The sequence below is a fragment of the Parasteatoda tepidariorum genome, chromosome 2 (genome assembly GCF_043381705.1).
Source record: "Parasteatoda tepidariorum isolate YZ-2023 chromosome 2, CAS_Ptep_4.0, whole genome shotgun sequence".
Lineage (NCBI taxonomy): Eukaryota > Metazoa > Arthropoda > Arachnida > Araneae > Theridiidae > Parasteatoda > Parasteatoda tepidariorum.
The window spans coordinates 82,211,307-82,228,158 of NC_092205.1; the positions used below are offsets into that span (position 1 = coordinate 82,211,307).

Consider the following 16,852-nt stretch of genomic DNA (forward strand, 5'->3'; position numbering starts at 1 on the left):
CTGCAAAATTGGGTTAGGTAGTGAAGCGAGATCGGGCGGAGTCTCCTAGTTGAGTAAAAATTAATTAATTTATAAACCTTGCAAAATAATTAGTTTAGGCAGTTATTTTTTAATTTCAATGCTAAAAGAAAGCATTCATATTTTCGTCATTATATATGATAAACACGACTTTAAAAATGTCTTACTACTTACAATTTAATGAAGAAACGCATCTATGAAATGTTAAATAAATACTCGAAAAATAAAATTAAGTACGATTGACTTAGTGAAAAAAAAAACACTCGCTTTTTTTTGAGACAGGAAGTTTCTATGCATGAGGCAGAAGCTATTTTATTTTTCAATAGAGCATTATTAATCAAGCCAGCAAATTGTTTAAAAGCATTTAGAGCATAGTTACGCCATTTTTTTCGGTCAATTTCCAATGTTTCGAGATTTTTATACATCGATCTGAAAGGAATAAATTGGATCATTATATATTTTAGAGTAAATTGCTTATATGCTTTTATTAAATGGCCTTTTATTAGTATCGACTATTATTAGTATCGACTATTATTAGTATTAGTATTATTAGCATTAGTATTATTAGATTACTATTAGTATTGACTAACTGTTAGAAACTGTTAGAATCAACTAAAGAAACTATTATTAGAACCAGCTTGAACTGTATTAGCATCTTACTGATATGCATGATTAAAAAATTAGAAAATTATTTTTGAAAAGTATCTTCTTCGAATGTGAATTAACTCACAATCAAGAAGTCGAGCTTCAAATTCCATAAAGTATTTAACAGTTAATTGATAGCGCATGCTGTAAATTACTACAAAATAATGGAGATGACTGATGAAGGAGCAACTGTTATCTCTCTTCATAATAAAACTTAATAAAATATAAAATTATGACGATTTATTGAAGGCAGTACGTAAAGTTACGAAATTTATTAAAGATATTTTGACGGCTTTCATTATTCAAGCGTTAACACTGATTAAGCCTCACAACGCATTTGAAAAAATGTCCCAACACTGTAAAAAATACCCGTTGTTTTTTCGGAATTTCCCCGTAGATTTAGCTTTAAAACAGTTCTGTCAGCACTTTTCACCCTAATCGTTAACGGATTAAGTGGCTGCAAGGCAAATGGGCTTGGTCATAAATGTAGAGAAAACAAAGTATATGTTATTCTCAAGAAACAGAGTCCCAGACAGAGTCCAGTCTTGAAATAAATTCTTATAGATTTGAAACAGTGAGGAGTTTTACTTACTTAGGATAGAATTACTCCTGAAATAAAAAACCGACTCTATCTGGTGAATAGGGCTGTCTATGGACTGAGAAGATTTATTAAATCTAGGTTTCTTTCTAGAAAAACCAAGTTCTTAAAAGTAAAAGAGAAACAAAGTTCTACAAAACTCTTGTCCGGCCAGTCTTGACATACGCTTCTGAATCTTGGACGATGACAAAACTGGAGGAAAATTGTTTCGCAATATTTGGGAGAAAGATTTTGCGGGGTATACTTGGTAGTGTAAATGAAAACAATAGCTGGAAAAGGATATTTAACTTTGACCTGTACAAGATTTATCAACAACCTGATATTATTAAATACATAAAAATAAATAGAATGAATTGGATCACCATCGTGATTCGAATGAGTGACGACAACACAATAAAGAAGATACTGGAAAAAGAAAGCGAAGAAGGATGCAGTTAAGATGGGCTGACTCAGTGAAGTATGATTTTCTCACAATTAATGAAAAGAATTGGAGATCAAAGATAAATCGGAAGTCATCATGGAGAAATCTTCAGAGGAAGGCATTTTATTTTATTTTTATAACCGTCGTTGAACAGCCGACCCAATTTCATGGGTTTACGACTACTTACGTTCAACTCCGTAGCCTTGTAATTTTGAACCAATCCAGAAGACAAGGAAACTCCTGGATCAGTACCCCCAGAGGTATTGATTTGTTGTGGGAACATGGAGGACTTTGAGACTCGACAGATTTAACGTGCATCAGTCACCATTTACTACACGGGGAGTCTTCGGCCGGCGAGGATCGAACCCACGACCTCTTGGATATGGGCCCAGCGCCCTACCGACCAGGCTATCCCGGCCCCAGAGGAAGGCATTGGCTCACATTGGGCTGTCTGGCCAAGTATGATGATGATGACGTTAACGGATTAAATCCATCAGTTGAAATTCTAAATTTTACCATGCAGTTTTGCGTTTCATAATAAACTTTACCTTTTTCTTCAATCAATTTATGATTATTTTTTGTGATTGCTCTTACTTTTTTAGCAATTACTTTATGGTTTTGAACGTCATATATATAAAACTGCGATTCAATCTAATTGTCAAATAGATACGAATTCTCACTATCATAATTTCTTCATAGCAAAATCAGTAAGCCACAGTCGTTCAAGGGACAATTCCATTGACCCTCCCATGAAATCTTGACCCTCCCATCAAATTTTGACCCTCCCAATCATCTTCCAATTCAGGTTCGAATCCCAGAATTGACTGGGCAATACAGATTCAGCCGACATAAAATATTCACATCTGGTTGCGAGTACAGATTTACGTCATAACTTTTGCAGAGAAAACTTATTCCCATATGGTAAAAGTCTGTTGTGACATCAGATTTTTGTTGTATAAACTTATTTTATTATGATAAAAAATCAGTCTAAACAAGGATTTTCTTCGTAATTTTTAAGGAAACAACTTGTTCTTGAATGTTAAAAAACCGTCAAGACTACGGATTTATTTCGTGAATTTGATGGTTTTACACAACTAACCCATCTGCCAGTTTAAAAAACAGTAATATGTTTATTTATTTATTTGCTAATTGTGAGGTTAAGATTACGGTTAACGTTGGCAAAATATCTGTAATGGTTGTATTTAATTTTTGAATAACAATTTTTAAATTAATTTTATATTTAATTAAACTAGGAGATAAAATAGGCCAGCATTAAATTTTCTAAACTGATACAAATATGTCCAAATATTATCATAATTCGGAAAAGGAGATTTTTTTAAAAAGATATTTGCTTTCTAATATATTGTATACATTTTTTAAATCTAAAAATTCAAAACTAGATTATAAAATGCACAATTCCATAATAACAGCCGTTTTGGAGAATCGAGTAATCGAGCAGAATAATTGAACTAAAACGAGGGAGATGAAAAATTGGAATTGCAGTTCACCTATCGTTTGCTAAAGCAAGATGGCGGATAATGGCTTTTCGCTCTGTTAATTTCAAAGGTCTTCATTGCTTTTTTACTCTTCATATTTATTCGAAATGTATCCTAGTTCATCCTTTAACGTTTTTAATATCGAAAATGAATTGTCAAATAAAGAAAGCTCTTTTCAAAAACGAACCGAAGTTTTAGAAATGAGAACATCGCTTTTATAAATGCATGGTTGAATCAATTATATTGTCTGTAGAGTTGTGTTGAGTTGCACAATGGTTTACCGCTGCCACGGAAGCGAAGAATAATCTTGAGGATATTTGAAAGAGTTTATTTCAACTGTACTTTTCCCAGACTGTTCTTTTGTTGGAGAGTATCTACAAATAGACGCAGCGGCGAATAGAAATGCTTTTAATAGATAGTTTAAATGCACTGACAAACATTTTTGATGAGTTCACTGAAATGTGAAACTTTTTGAAAAGCAATAAGTGGTATTAATTGTAGAAGAATGATCATTTTGTACTTTTACAATTAAATAAATCCAATCCATAAGTTATCTAACACAAATTTACTTAAATGTTTAATTATTTTTAAATGGAATGATAATCTCCAAATTCTTTGAAATATTTTGACTAGTTATCAATTAAAAAAATATACAAATGAACTTAATTTTACTATTAAAAAACTAAATAATTCTAAATTGGTAATTATCTAAAAAAATGTAGTAATAAACAATTGGAAACCTACAAAGGACGTCATCGTCGGTGAATCGTAGTATTTGTCGATTTTGAAGCTAATTAGGTTTGACACATACGCGTGACGTCGCTGACAAGCATCCAATTAAATCTAACTTAAATCACATGGTTAGGCATAATCACTTCAGTTCTAGAGTTGCAAGTACCCTATTAAATTCTTTCAAGTTTAATTCAATGACTGTAGTTTTGTGCTAAACTTTAAGTATTAAAAGTGCACAAATATAATTCAGTTATTTTATTTCCGTGTAAAACTTAAAATTTTTATGTCCTCTAAATTGAATGATGACGTGACTAACTACATAACAAGAAATAATTTTTAATGCTTTTTAAAATCTTCCATCGAGACTTACAAAATTAAAAAATTACAATCACTTTTACAAACTTTAAAAGTAACCATCTTTGGCTGACCTAAAACACGTTTTGAAATTTTTTGCTGTGGGCCGCAACTCATCCACAGATATTAGAGAGATTTTGCATAGAGTTTGTCTTACGTAAACTGCACCCTTAATCTTATTTTCTATCCCACAGAGGCGCTGTGATTTTTAAGAAAAATTTCGCATATCCTCTGTTAAGTTTAAAAAGCATTAGCCTTAGAGTTTGGAAGAGCCGTAACGCTTTACAAAATCTCACTATTTTATTCCATTCTTTATGCAAGCACTTCTTTTAGGGACACTAAAATTTAATGAGATTTATCACAAATGCTTGTTTCTAATATGGAAAGATCGGAGAAATCTTTGAACTGAAGTTTGGTGAATAAGGTAACCATTCGTGTGCTGCAAGAGTCTGAAAAATGTGAATCGTGCCATTTAATATTTAATAAACTCTGTATTTAAATGGTCGTAAATCACTCTGAAGATTAGTTTTAAGATACATGAAGAAATGCAAGTCTGGATGCTTTAAAACATGTAATTATAATGAATTAACTAATTAAAGCATGAGTCCCATTTCTAAGCAGCTCTTTGAGCATTACAACATCGACTACAGATTCCCATTTTCCTTCTAGCCCCATTTATGGACTCTATTTTTTAACGGTCCTGGTAGAAATGCCATATAACAGTGTTTCCCAAACTTATGACTTTTGTGTACCCTTTCTAAATTTTTCGTAACGCTGTGTACCACTAATGAAAAAAATTACTATATTTTTTAAGAAATATATTTATTTTTACTATAAAAAGATTGCACGAAAGTTAAAAATCACAACTGGCTGTTGACACCACTAATTATTAACCGTTGACTCGGCAAAAAATAGTCAATCGAAAAATACGAAATCGCAAATTTTCATGGCTAGCTTTGCTTTTAAATAAAATGTTTTGAAATTTTCGTTTGTTGCAAGATATTCCGCATAAGAACGCGTATCCCCGTTAGACTGTTCCCGTATCCCTGGGGGTACGAGTACCACACTTTGGGAAACACTACCATATAATATTGACTCCATTCAGGCGACGTGGATCTGAACTGATACACCTCTCTCCAAGCACTGATGCAACAACCAACAAGAGAATGTTCTACGACTTAACGTGCACCGAGCACTTTGCGTATGCAAGCCGATTGTTTTGCCGGCCGTCAGGTCGATAAGAAGCTGGATAAAGCTTGTCGATACGAATTCCGCACCCGGCTCACCTCCAGCACGTGGTATTTGTATTCTTTTTATTTTGAATTTTTCCATTGTTTAGCTTTCTGTACATGCGTAACTTTTAACGGAAATCGCTTCTCATAACACGTTACGCCATATGCTTAGAACAGAAATTAAAAATTTTGAAGGAAGTGAATAAAAGAGTAATTTTTTTTTCACAATTAGTCCAATATTTATTATTTATGAGTAAATAATTGTAATAGTGTGGCTGGGTGGAGCAGTTGGTTTGTCGTCGGCCTTCTGAGCCTAAGTCTGCGGGTTCGATCCCCGGCCCAGACACCGGATTTTCGGGATGCAGAAAATCCTCAGCGGCCATATCGTATGATTATGCGGCATGTAGAAGATCCCTGGGGTGCCTTATCGGCTCTTGGCATTTCCGGCAAAATTAAATTCCTAGCGCACTTTAGCATCCAAATAGAGTCTCGGTGCTGCCATCTAGTGTGGCAGAAACTAGACGTTCAAATTAACATGACCAACGGTATCTCACCCACTGTGGTGGTCCTAAAAGAGTGGATACCACCTCTGGAGAACGCACTAGGTCTGCTCATCGGCAAGACTGATTATGCTGCTCATTGGAAATAAAAAAAAAATAATTGTAATAGCTTATGTGTATTCACGATATAGCGACCTTTATCCCACGTTATAACGTCCATTTCCGTTTGTAGCACAGGATTCGTTATATGGAGCGTCTACTGTATTAACGCCTCGGTAATGCCATGAAAACTTTATATTCGAAATTAAACAACCAATCTAATTCTAAGTTTTCGACTACCAATGTTCAGCACAATTTTACATCATGAAGGATTTTCTGATGGAACTAATTCACATTTGAGTTACATGCAGAGGAAGACTACGAAAACCTTCCATGGTTAATCTGTAGCAAGGGGTTACTAACCTAAGATCCGGCTACAACTGGGGATATTTTACGTCGATCTGTGCGAGCTGGATGAGGAATTTATATCCACCAGTAGTTGTTGAGACTCAAACCTGAGTGACTTGGAGACTTGTGATAGAGCGGTCTTCTCGTAAGATTTAATCGTTTCTTAAAGTATTTTCTTTATTTTATAGGTTTACTAGCTTTCTCTTTCTTTTTTTTTCTTTTGGCCCGTTCTAAAAGAAATTTGTTCGTTGATACCAGATGCCAGGAGACGAAGTTTTCATTTAGCTTCTTTTTACTTATTATTTATTTATTTTTACAACTATCTACTTAACTTTAACGAATCATTATCATGGAATTTAAAAAAAATAAAATAAAAAAATACTCAATTCATTGCAACCTCTCAATCTCAGCATGGAGGATATTCCGCAGAATATAAATATCTATCCCAGTAAGAATTTTATTACACTCCTACACGCAATTATACCGCAATTAACGAATAAAAAAAATAAATTCTATTTCATTTGAAAATAACATTATAACGAATGAAAGACGAATCTCATTAAATCCGACGAATCACCCGAACCACTAATGAATTCTCGCCGGAAAACAAATCCCATTCTCTTAATTTTTAAATAAAATTTATACCAAGATCTATCTGAATCGGTTTCACCTCGGGGGGCTCCCTGAACCACCAGATGCAATAGAGGAAATGCATTGCCGGTGGGAGGGCGCACTACAAGCAGCAAGAGCCCTCGTTTTTAGTGGTCAGCCCATGGGGGGTCCGTCCGCATGGTCACGTGGGAAAATGGATTGAAAGGGGGGATGCTAAAATCTCGCCCCGGCATTGATAGATTTAGAACTGAAAGAGCTATCTGATGGAATATACACGAAGTAGTGGTTTTCTCAGTGGTGTTATTCGCAGCGGGGGTCATCTCGGTCGAACACTACCTTCATAGTTAGCAGTGCATTTATTAACTGTATGCGTTTTTCTCATTCTCAGCGGGATTTCACTGTGTACTATTTGCGTTGAAATATAGTCCTAGTATATATATGTATATTCGTTTTTATAAGAGAAGAATATATATTTTTTGTGTAATATATTTAGATTTTTTTCCCCAGTTATAACCAAAGAACACCTGTTTTTATCCATGGGGGTAGTAATTTTGTATGGGGGGGGGGGGCAACTGTAGGCAACATATGTTTGATAAGGGTGGAATATAGTCGCAAACTATTTCCCCTTTGACGGGATTTTTCCGACTACAGATTTGTTATTATAACTGTATATGACAAGTGGGGGAATTGTAGTGATGTATAACTTAAAAAGATATTGTTGATTTAAGAGGATTAGAAAAAAAAATATTGCTTCGGTTGAAAATAAAACACGGTAAGTAAGATCTCAGTTTAATGCTCCCCTCATTTCATTAAAGTGAAATTTAAAATTTTTTTAATATTGATATTATAAATTTTGAAAATAATCAACTTTGAAAAAATAAATCTGAAGCACAATCAATATTATAATTTATGTTTTGTTTGTAATGTTTACGTAATATGCATATTTTTATTTAATACAATAATTCATGCAGCTCTTTTGTTTTGAAGCATGCTCGCTCTTGCTAAATTTGTTTTTATTGCTAACATATGTTCTTCATTTATTTAATTTACATAATTTCCATATTTATGATTTTATTCACTTTTTATATATGGTTCTAAAAACTATTGTAGTTACTATCATCTCGATGTCCTTAAAAAAAATAGTTTATCGTTTATCAGATATAAAAGATTTAACCTTTCAGCTAAAATCGGAATTTACCTCTTGGAAAATAGCTTTAATTGTATCCTTCTATAATATAAAAACATGATGAAGTTATCACGCATAAATATTTTCAGAAGAAGGAATCACGTGACAAGACCTATTATAAAAAAGATACAAATATTATTGGCTGGAAATTAGTAAAAGTTAGCGCAATATGTATTTATTTATGTCATAAATTCCATCTAAATGTACTCAAAATAAATAGTTAAACAAAAATAAAGTTTTCGGCATCAATTCTTTTTTTACTTATTTATTTATATCACACCACATCGAAAACACCATTTAATGCAATATTGAAGAACGGCTTTAGAAATATAAACTTAATCGTATCCCGCAGGAAGAAAATTTTTCTGGTAAAATTGCCGTACTGTACGGTAAAACAATTAAAGTAAAAAATAATTATAAATCTGGTTAATAAAACAAAAATATACTTTATTTAAACCATTCATTGGGTAAATTTTCCTTTCATATAGTACCGATTTACCGGAAATTCTGGTTTTCATTATAATTCTTATTACCATACATTTAGTAAAAAAATACAAAACTGAATGGTAAATTTAACCGAATAAATAGTTTTCCTTTTACCATACCTTAAGGTATCATGATAAAATGATCAAATTTTACTACATTTACAAAATTTTATTACGCATTATAAAATTATGATTTATTGTTAATGTTACCTAAATCATTACCAAAGCACCTCTATAAAATTTTCATGATTTTGGTGTCCCCATAAAGCCATAAGCCCGTCAAATTTTACTGTACTCTGGTAGTTTTGACTATAATTTTTTTTCTAATGTGGAAGTTTATCTAGAAATATGAAAGATTTTTTGAATTTTTCTTTTGAACTTAAATTTTTAAATTATGTAGGGTCATTCAATTTATTACATAAACACCTAAGAGTGGAAAAATTTTATGCTTTGTTTATTTTTTGCTGCATGGAAGATAGGAATGGCTTTGGAATACCTTTTCCATGGAGGATAGGAGGCAATTGCTTACTTAATTTTTTGTTAACCAAAGAAAAAAAATATGTTTTTAAACTGTAAAAGTATTAAGATTACTCTAAATAATAATTAAAAAAATTTCATGAGATCATTTACGTAAACAGAAGAAAGTTTGATTATTATTTTTTTTCCATCCAGGTTGAGGTTTGAAACTGCTGAAAACATACTTAATATTTGAACAGTGTACCTTGCATTCTATTTGGTAACTTAAATCTAATTGACCCGCCATTCGACAAACTTAAATTTATATATTTAAAGACTGAGTTCACAATGAAGCGATTTTTTGGCAAAATTTAATAAACTTCTTAATCTTTTTTTTTTTTTTTTTNTTTTTTTTTTTTTTTTTTTTTTTTTTTTTTTTTTTTTTTTTTTTTTTTAGTTACTGAATGCAAAATAGTGATTGATTGAAACTGATTTAATTTGTTACATTTTAAAACAAGCACTGGACTTAACGCCACTACCCTACCTTGATATTATTATAAAGTATTATTTTAAAATCAATCAAATCACGCCTAGTTGGTTTTGCATTCAAAAATAAATATTTAAAATGAATTGCATATAATATAATTTAAATATCATGCTCACAGGGAAACGAAGATTGGTACAATGTTTTATTATTACAATATTTCGTGACCAGTTTCAGTTTAAAATTTTCAGAAAAAAATTCTTTCTCAAATTTTCGACATTTTCAAATTAGATCGTTATTTTAAAATTTAAAACAAAATCTATGACAGTAATACAATGTAGCTTTACCTATAATTTTCCTATTACTTATAAAATTACCTATGATTTTCTTCTGGTTAGTTCGCAACTGCTAATCATCATCATCAAAAATAACATATTTCATAACGATTAAATAGCATAATGCGAATTATATTATTTATGTTTTAAATAAAACGTGTTATCACCATCAAATCCATATTAAATATCTAACTTCAGTGTAAATAATAATGATATAACTAAGCAATTAAAAATTCGACACCTATATAGTTTCTAATATAACAACGAAAAATATAGATGTTAAAAATTTAAAATAAAACTATTTATTATTTATGATCCATCTATTTCATATACTGCTGGTTGAAAGGCTATATAAAAATCATACTTAACTATGTTTTTTTTTTAAATATTATAAATTCTAGTTAATATTATTGGATAGTTCTAATAAGAGAATTTGTTTTAGGTTTTTATTAACGAAATAAAGGGAACTAATTATCATTTAATTTTTTTTGCTGATTTAACTTAAATAATACAATTTTTTAATTAAATATTTATTGCTAAGTTGTTAACTCTAAGAGATTTTCTTATCTTCATTTGTAATTTTTTTTCTTACGCTATTGAAGGTGTTACAGTTAAAATTCTAAGCGGTGTTTCGATTATGCGCTTTAAAAATTTTCACTAAAAAGGAACATGCAGTGAAAAGTTATATGAAATATTTTAAATGCAATTTTTTTATTTAAAAAAAATTCAGTTTTTTAAAAGGGAAATTTTACTTCATTGCTGAAAGTTACTCCAATTTTCCTAAATTTTTAGCAATGTTAAGTTATTAATTTGAAAGATCTAAACTTTTCACGAAATGAACATTTTTTATTAATTATTCACTTATTTATTAGATTTATTTTATGTATTTTATTTATTCCATTTTTTCTATTGGCAAGTTGTTTATTCTATTAATTGAATTTTATTTTTGTTTTATTATGTCTTTCTGGTTACAAGGAAAAAAATAACTAGGATAAAATTACCGTAATTGTATGATAATGACGTTTCTGATGAAAAAAAAAAAATTAAAAAATTTCGGTAATTAAACCAAAATATTCGATACTTAAACCATTCATTTGGAAATTTTCCCTTTTGTATGGTAACGGCTTAAGAAAATTCTGGCTTATAAAAATATTGTTCTTATTACCACACATTTGGTAAAAATACAAAACTGAAAAGTAAATTCAACCGAATAAATGTTTTTTTTTCTGTCATGCTCTAAGTATCATTATTAAATCGCAAAATTTTAACACATTTTCTACCAAATGGCATGATAATTAAACCATATTTTATTGTTAATTTTTCCAAAAATATAACCAAAGCGCTTCCGTTGAAATTACCGTGCTTTTGATGTTCCCATTAGAGCCAGAAGCACGGTAAATTTTACATCATTCTGGTAGTTTTGACCGATCATAAATTTTTCTCAGTGAAATAGGCCGTTTGGATCGGACAAAAGTTTAGTTCTTGTGAAAGCTACAACAACTGACACGATATTGTTATTTTCTTTCCAAATTTCTCCTAAAAAATTTCATTTTTTTTTCCAAAGAATATCAAGAATTTTTTTTTTCCGACAAGCTTTAATTGCTCTCTTTCATGAATTTTGTGTTTCGAATTCTTCATGCAATATATTTAAAGAGGCATGTTTGCAGCTTAACTTATATGTTAATCCCAATATACATTTTTTTTAAAAAAAACTTATCGTATTATAATTTTTTTTTTAAAAAATGCATAATTAATATATTAATGTCTTAGATGATTTTACAGAAAATTGACATTAGGAAATGTATATAAAATTCAGTACAAAATTTGTATAACAATTCATAAATATTAATTACGTAATTTTTTAATGAAGGTTTAGACCTGTTTATTCACCCTCTGTTTACTGGATAATTGTTTTTTACTCACCTAATCCGCCTCTGCAGTTGTTTACAATCTACTTAAACAATAAAATAAAATTCAGTTATCAACTAAATGAAAACAAATTATTTTTAATCTGTAGAAAAATATCCTCGATACACTTTCCATATCAAAAAATTTAAATTCTCTACGAGCCTGCCAGGATTCGAACCTGGAATCTCCTGATCCGTAGTCAGGCGCGTTATCCGTTGCGCCACAGGCCCTTGTGAACTTTTCGTAATTCTTTTTATAGCTTGAGATTTCCTGAAATTTTCATTTTTATTTCGCTGTTATGATTTATTTATTTTCGTATAAGTCATAATAAAGAAGAATGTTTTAGTATTTAATTAATCATATAATGAACTACTATTTTTAAATCATATAATGAACTTCATTTTTTTTCATAATTATTTATTTCAACTTCAATTTAATTATGTATTATACAAAACAACATACGATATATTCTTAAATAAAAATTAGATAACAGTCAGAGTAAAAAAGTAACAAAACACAAATTCGAAATAAGTATTTTAATTTGATGTAACTGTTATAAAAAAGTCGTAAGTTTGAATTGGAGGTTTTGTGTGAAATGACCAAAGTCCCGCGAAAATTTATAGCTAACTTAATACAAAGATTTAAAATCTCAGCGCTTTACCTTTCAATTATTTTTTTAAAAAATATTTCTGTTCTCAAAATGTTCATTTATTCTGTCATAAAAATATTCCGTTCTCAATATTTTTATTTTTTCTGAAACACTGTTTAGCTTTGGCTTATGCATAAAGTTATCTTTCCCGCCATAACTTTATGCATAAAGTTATCTTTCCCACCATAACTTTATGCATAAGCTGACCGACTACTGTATCCATGCTGTATTGCTGACCAGATCTTGATCTATGCTGTATGCTTGTTTATACAAATAATCACGATAAAAATACTCAAGAAGTTTTCTTGTCTTAATTATTTTTAGTGTGTACATAGCATGCATAATAAGATGAAACATTCATTACTTATATATTGACCATCTTCAAAGCTATACAAAAAAGAGGCAAAATCTTTAAGCTAATAAGAAATAAAATTTCTAGGCTAATCTGAATTGTGTGACTGAGCCCGGATAGCTCAGTCGGTAGAGCGTTAGGCTTTTAACCTAACGGTCCAGGGTTCGAGTCCCTGTTCGGGCGGATTTCTTTTTGCTCTCTTCTTATAAAGATAGCTGTATGTTTCTTATCTTTTTTTCACTCCTTAGCATAAATATATTCATAATACTTTGAGATTGCGTTTTAAGATTGATTTCAGAAGCTAAATATTTAATTCTTACTGTAGAATTAACATTATCTGTTTTCAAAGAGTTACTAACAAGATTTTGCTTTATAATCACACACCAAATTAAATTTTATACCACCATAAACTATATTATGACTCACTGCACTTTGAAAACTGTGTTTCAAACAGCTAAAAAGAAATTGCTTCATTTCCTAAAAGAGCATAGAATTAAGGATTTTTTTTTTAAGTAATAAAAGTTTGCATTCAATTTTAAGTATTATTTTTTAATTAATAAGAAATATAAATATATTTATTTATTTTCCCAAAAGTCTTCATACCTTAATAATATTTTAATGCAATATTTTAAGTAATTTATGTAACAAATGTAATAAATCGAAATGTATATCATTTTGATATTAGAGTGCTTATATTCAAATAAAAAGTTTTATGATTGAAAATGTAAATTTGGATAATTTAAAATTTGCATTTTTTTACTGTTAAACTTAATACAATGTTTAATAAATATATTTCCATTTTTATTACAAATTTAAACAATAGCAAAAAGCTGAAACATTTTTATTCACTTTATTGATTGGCTGATTGATTTTTTACTTTATTATCTATCTATTTTTTCAAATTATCATTTAATGTAAGAGTCCTCTTAAAATTGAATGCTAAGGTTTCGTGTGTTTTCCTTTTTCGTGCTCTGTTTAAGTCATTTAATAACTTTTTTTTTTTTTATTAGTAAAAAATTGAAAAAACGTATTTTAAACAGAAGCACATGAACTTAAATTAAGTAATCAATGCAATGCAATGTAATATGCAATTTTTCGATTGTAGATTTTTTTTTACTATTATTTTATATTTTTCTAATAACTCTTTTATGTTTGTAGTCAAGTATAATAATTTAATTAAGTAATTAAAATAAATAATTAATCTTCATTTTTAATAACCTCACATTTGTTTAAAAATATTTCAGTAATTTTATTTATTTATTTTGCTAGACGTAATATTTACTTCTTATAACGTTTATTTTTCTGTTAAAAATTTATTTCACCTTACAAAATACCAAACATTTATAAAGATGTGAACTGGTTTAAATGTTTGAAAATGATTAATATGTTTTACCTATAGCAAACAGTTATAACTAAGAGATAAAAACGTTATAAAAATGTATAATTCTTATTTAAATTGTACTTTTAAGTATAATTTCGCAAACGTTATTTAGATTTCGCAAGAAAAAAAACTTAAAAAGCAACAAGTGTTTGTAGATTTATATAATAAAAAAAAAAAGGTAGCTATAATATTATACTGTTAAAACACAAAAAAGTTCTAAATTACCAGAAGTACATTAAAAAAAGACGAGATCAGAATTTTAAAATAGCAATCTTAAAGAAATAGTATTACGCATTTTAAATAGTTTATTTGTACTGTTTGTACGGAGACAATATTTTTTAAGTTACGGAGTCAGCCAATAAATAAATAAATAAATACTTTTCCAACGCATTTTCTCCTCGTCGAATTCAAATTTTGGTTTATAACCTTTAAAATATGGAGGTAAAATAAGCTGTAAGCCACTATGCTGCAAGCCAAAAAAATTAGATTTCAATAATGGCATTTATCAGTTGAGTTGTCAAAAATTTAATACCTCAATATTAATATTAATTTTATATTTTGCATTTATCGCTGTAACTCTAGAACTAATCAGATGATTTATAAAAAGTTTCAAACATATATATATTTTTCTTTTCTTTTCAAATCGTTATTTTAAGCATTTTTCCAAAAACCGTTTAACTGATTTCATTGAAAATTTGCCTTACCTTATTTGAAATCGTTTGGAAGATGCAAAACTTCCTTAGATACAGATGTAACAAAATTTTTGATCAATATTAAATTAAAAATGAAAAGTAATAAATAATTATTAAATATTATTTTCATTGAATATTTTTATTATTACTTTCCATGAAATATTTTGATGATCAGCAATTTTTATGAATTAGTAGAAGAAAAAAAACGATTTTATCACTTAATTTGTTTTAAAGATAGTTGGTCCATTCTTTTGACTCAAATGCCAGATGATTGGGGTCTGATGTTCAAATTCTAGAAAGAAAAATGTGACAGTTTGAAGAAAATATATATCAAGTGTAGGTTTTTTTTAAAATAATAAAAATAAAATTTGAATTAAATTTTAAGATAAAATATCTACAACAATAAGGGTAACAGAATTTAAAATATATTTACGAATTAGCATTTTATTTTATTTTAAGCTGAATACAAGACATATAATGAGAGGAGGAAAACAAAAGTTTAATATGTATGCATAAATTTCAAAAAGTTCCTTTACCTATTTTATTCTTACTTTTTTTTTCAATCTACGTTAAAAAAAATATCAAAAATGTCAAAAATCTGTAAATAAAAAGGAAAAGATTATCATCAACTGATATTTAATGTTTTCTCGACATTTTTTAACTTATTTTATGAGCTCTATATACTTGCAGCTTATGCTTAGTAAATAAAACTTATATAACGATAACGAAAAGAATAAGAGATACAAAATTTTTTTAATTAATGCACACAAAAGAATTAATAAATAAATAAAAATATCGGGAAGAGTGCTGTCCTCTGGCATACACTATTTTTTAAAAAAAAAAATTCATTCCATCATTTTATTATTGCAAATTTACGTCTTTTATCAATTCATTTTGCTACAAAAAATAAAAACTGGAAATAAATAAAAAGGAAAAATGAATAGACATTGATATATGAAAGATAAAATTAAAAATTAATTAAAATTTAGATTATGTTTTTTTAAGTACGAAAAAATGAATTTATAAAATAAGTAAGTAAAAACATAAACATTACTAAATAATCACATGCATGTATACTTTAATATAATATCTAAGCACACACTTTTCAATAAAATAACAAAATAAATTGTCAAATAAAACAAATGAATCAAGTGTATACAATTTAAAAAGAATTACAGCATTCAAATAAATTCCCCGCTCATTTGAAACATTAAATTAGTGCGAAAAATGAAAACTAGCAGAGCGTGGTTTCGATCCACGGACCTCTGGGTTATGGGCCCAGCACGCTTCCACTGCGCCACTCTGCTTATAGGCGAAAGGTGTAAAATGTACTCAGGTTTCGTTTAAGCAAATCGAACGGAATAATTGATCGTTAAAATGTGTATTTGTTTGATACAAAAACAGTTTTCAGTTTCTTTCAATAATGTCGTCTAAAATTCTAAATTTATCATTATTTTTTTCCATATTCTCTGGAAATTTTTTAATTATAATTATATGAATTATAATGTTTGAAAGTGCATTGAAAAAAAGAAGTCTTATGATTACAAATAAAATAATTTTGATTGCTTAGGGCTTATATATATTGCATGCATAAGTTTTAACATGAGTGAAGTGCCAAAGATGCAATATTAAATTTTGCGTGCGGATTAAAATATCACAAAGCCCACGTTTTGAAATATGTCCATCCCTTGGCGAACAAAGATATTAGGTATTCTTTGGCCAAGGTCCATCCATATGATTGTTTAGTGAATAGTATTATTTTTACGAGGCACGGCGCCGTGGCTTAGATGGTTAAAGCGCCTGTCTAGTAAACAGGAGATCGTGAGTTCGAATCTCGCCGGTGCCTAAGGGATTATTTTATTTTACTTC

General features: G+C 29.1%; 4 non-coding genes across 4 annotated transcripts; 2 read left to right on the forward strand and 2 right to left on the reverse strand.

The window, feature by feature from the left end:
• Nucleotides 1-12,066: 12,066 nt before the first annotated feature.
• TRNAR-ACG (transfer RNA arginine (anticodon ACG)) lies at nt 12,067-12,139 on the reverse strand. The gene has a single exon. It is a non-coding gene; the product is annotated as a tRNA-Arg (tRNA).
• An 881-nt stretch (nt 12,140-13,020) lies between these two features.
• TRNAK-UUU (transfer RNA lysine (anticodon UUU)) lies at nt 13,021-13,093 on the forward strand. Its single transcript has one exon. It is a non-coding gene; the product is annotated as a tRNA-Lys (tRNA).
• Nucleotides 13,094-16,218: 3,125 nt separating this feature from the next.
• Nucleotides 16,219-16,290, reverse strand: TRNAM-CAU (transfer RNA methionine (anticodon CAU)). The gene has a single exon. It is a non-coding gene; the product is annotated as a tRNA-Met (tRNA).
• Nucleotides 16,291-16,755: 465 nt separating this feature from the next.
• TRNAT-AGU (transfer RNA threonine (anticodon AGU)) lies at nt 16,756-16,829 on the forward strand. The gene has a single exon. It is a non-coding gene; the product is annotated as a tRNA-Thr (tRNA).
• Nucleotides 16,830-16,852: the final 23 nt, after the last annotated feature.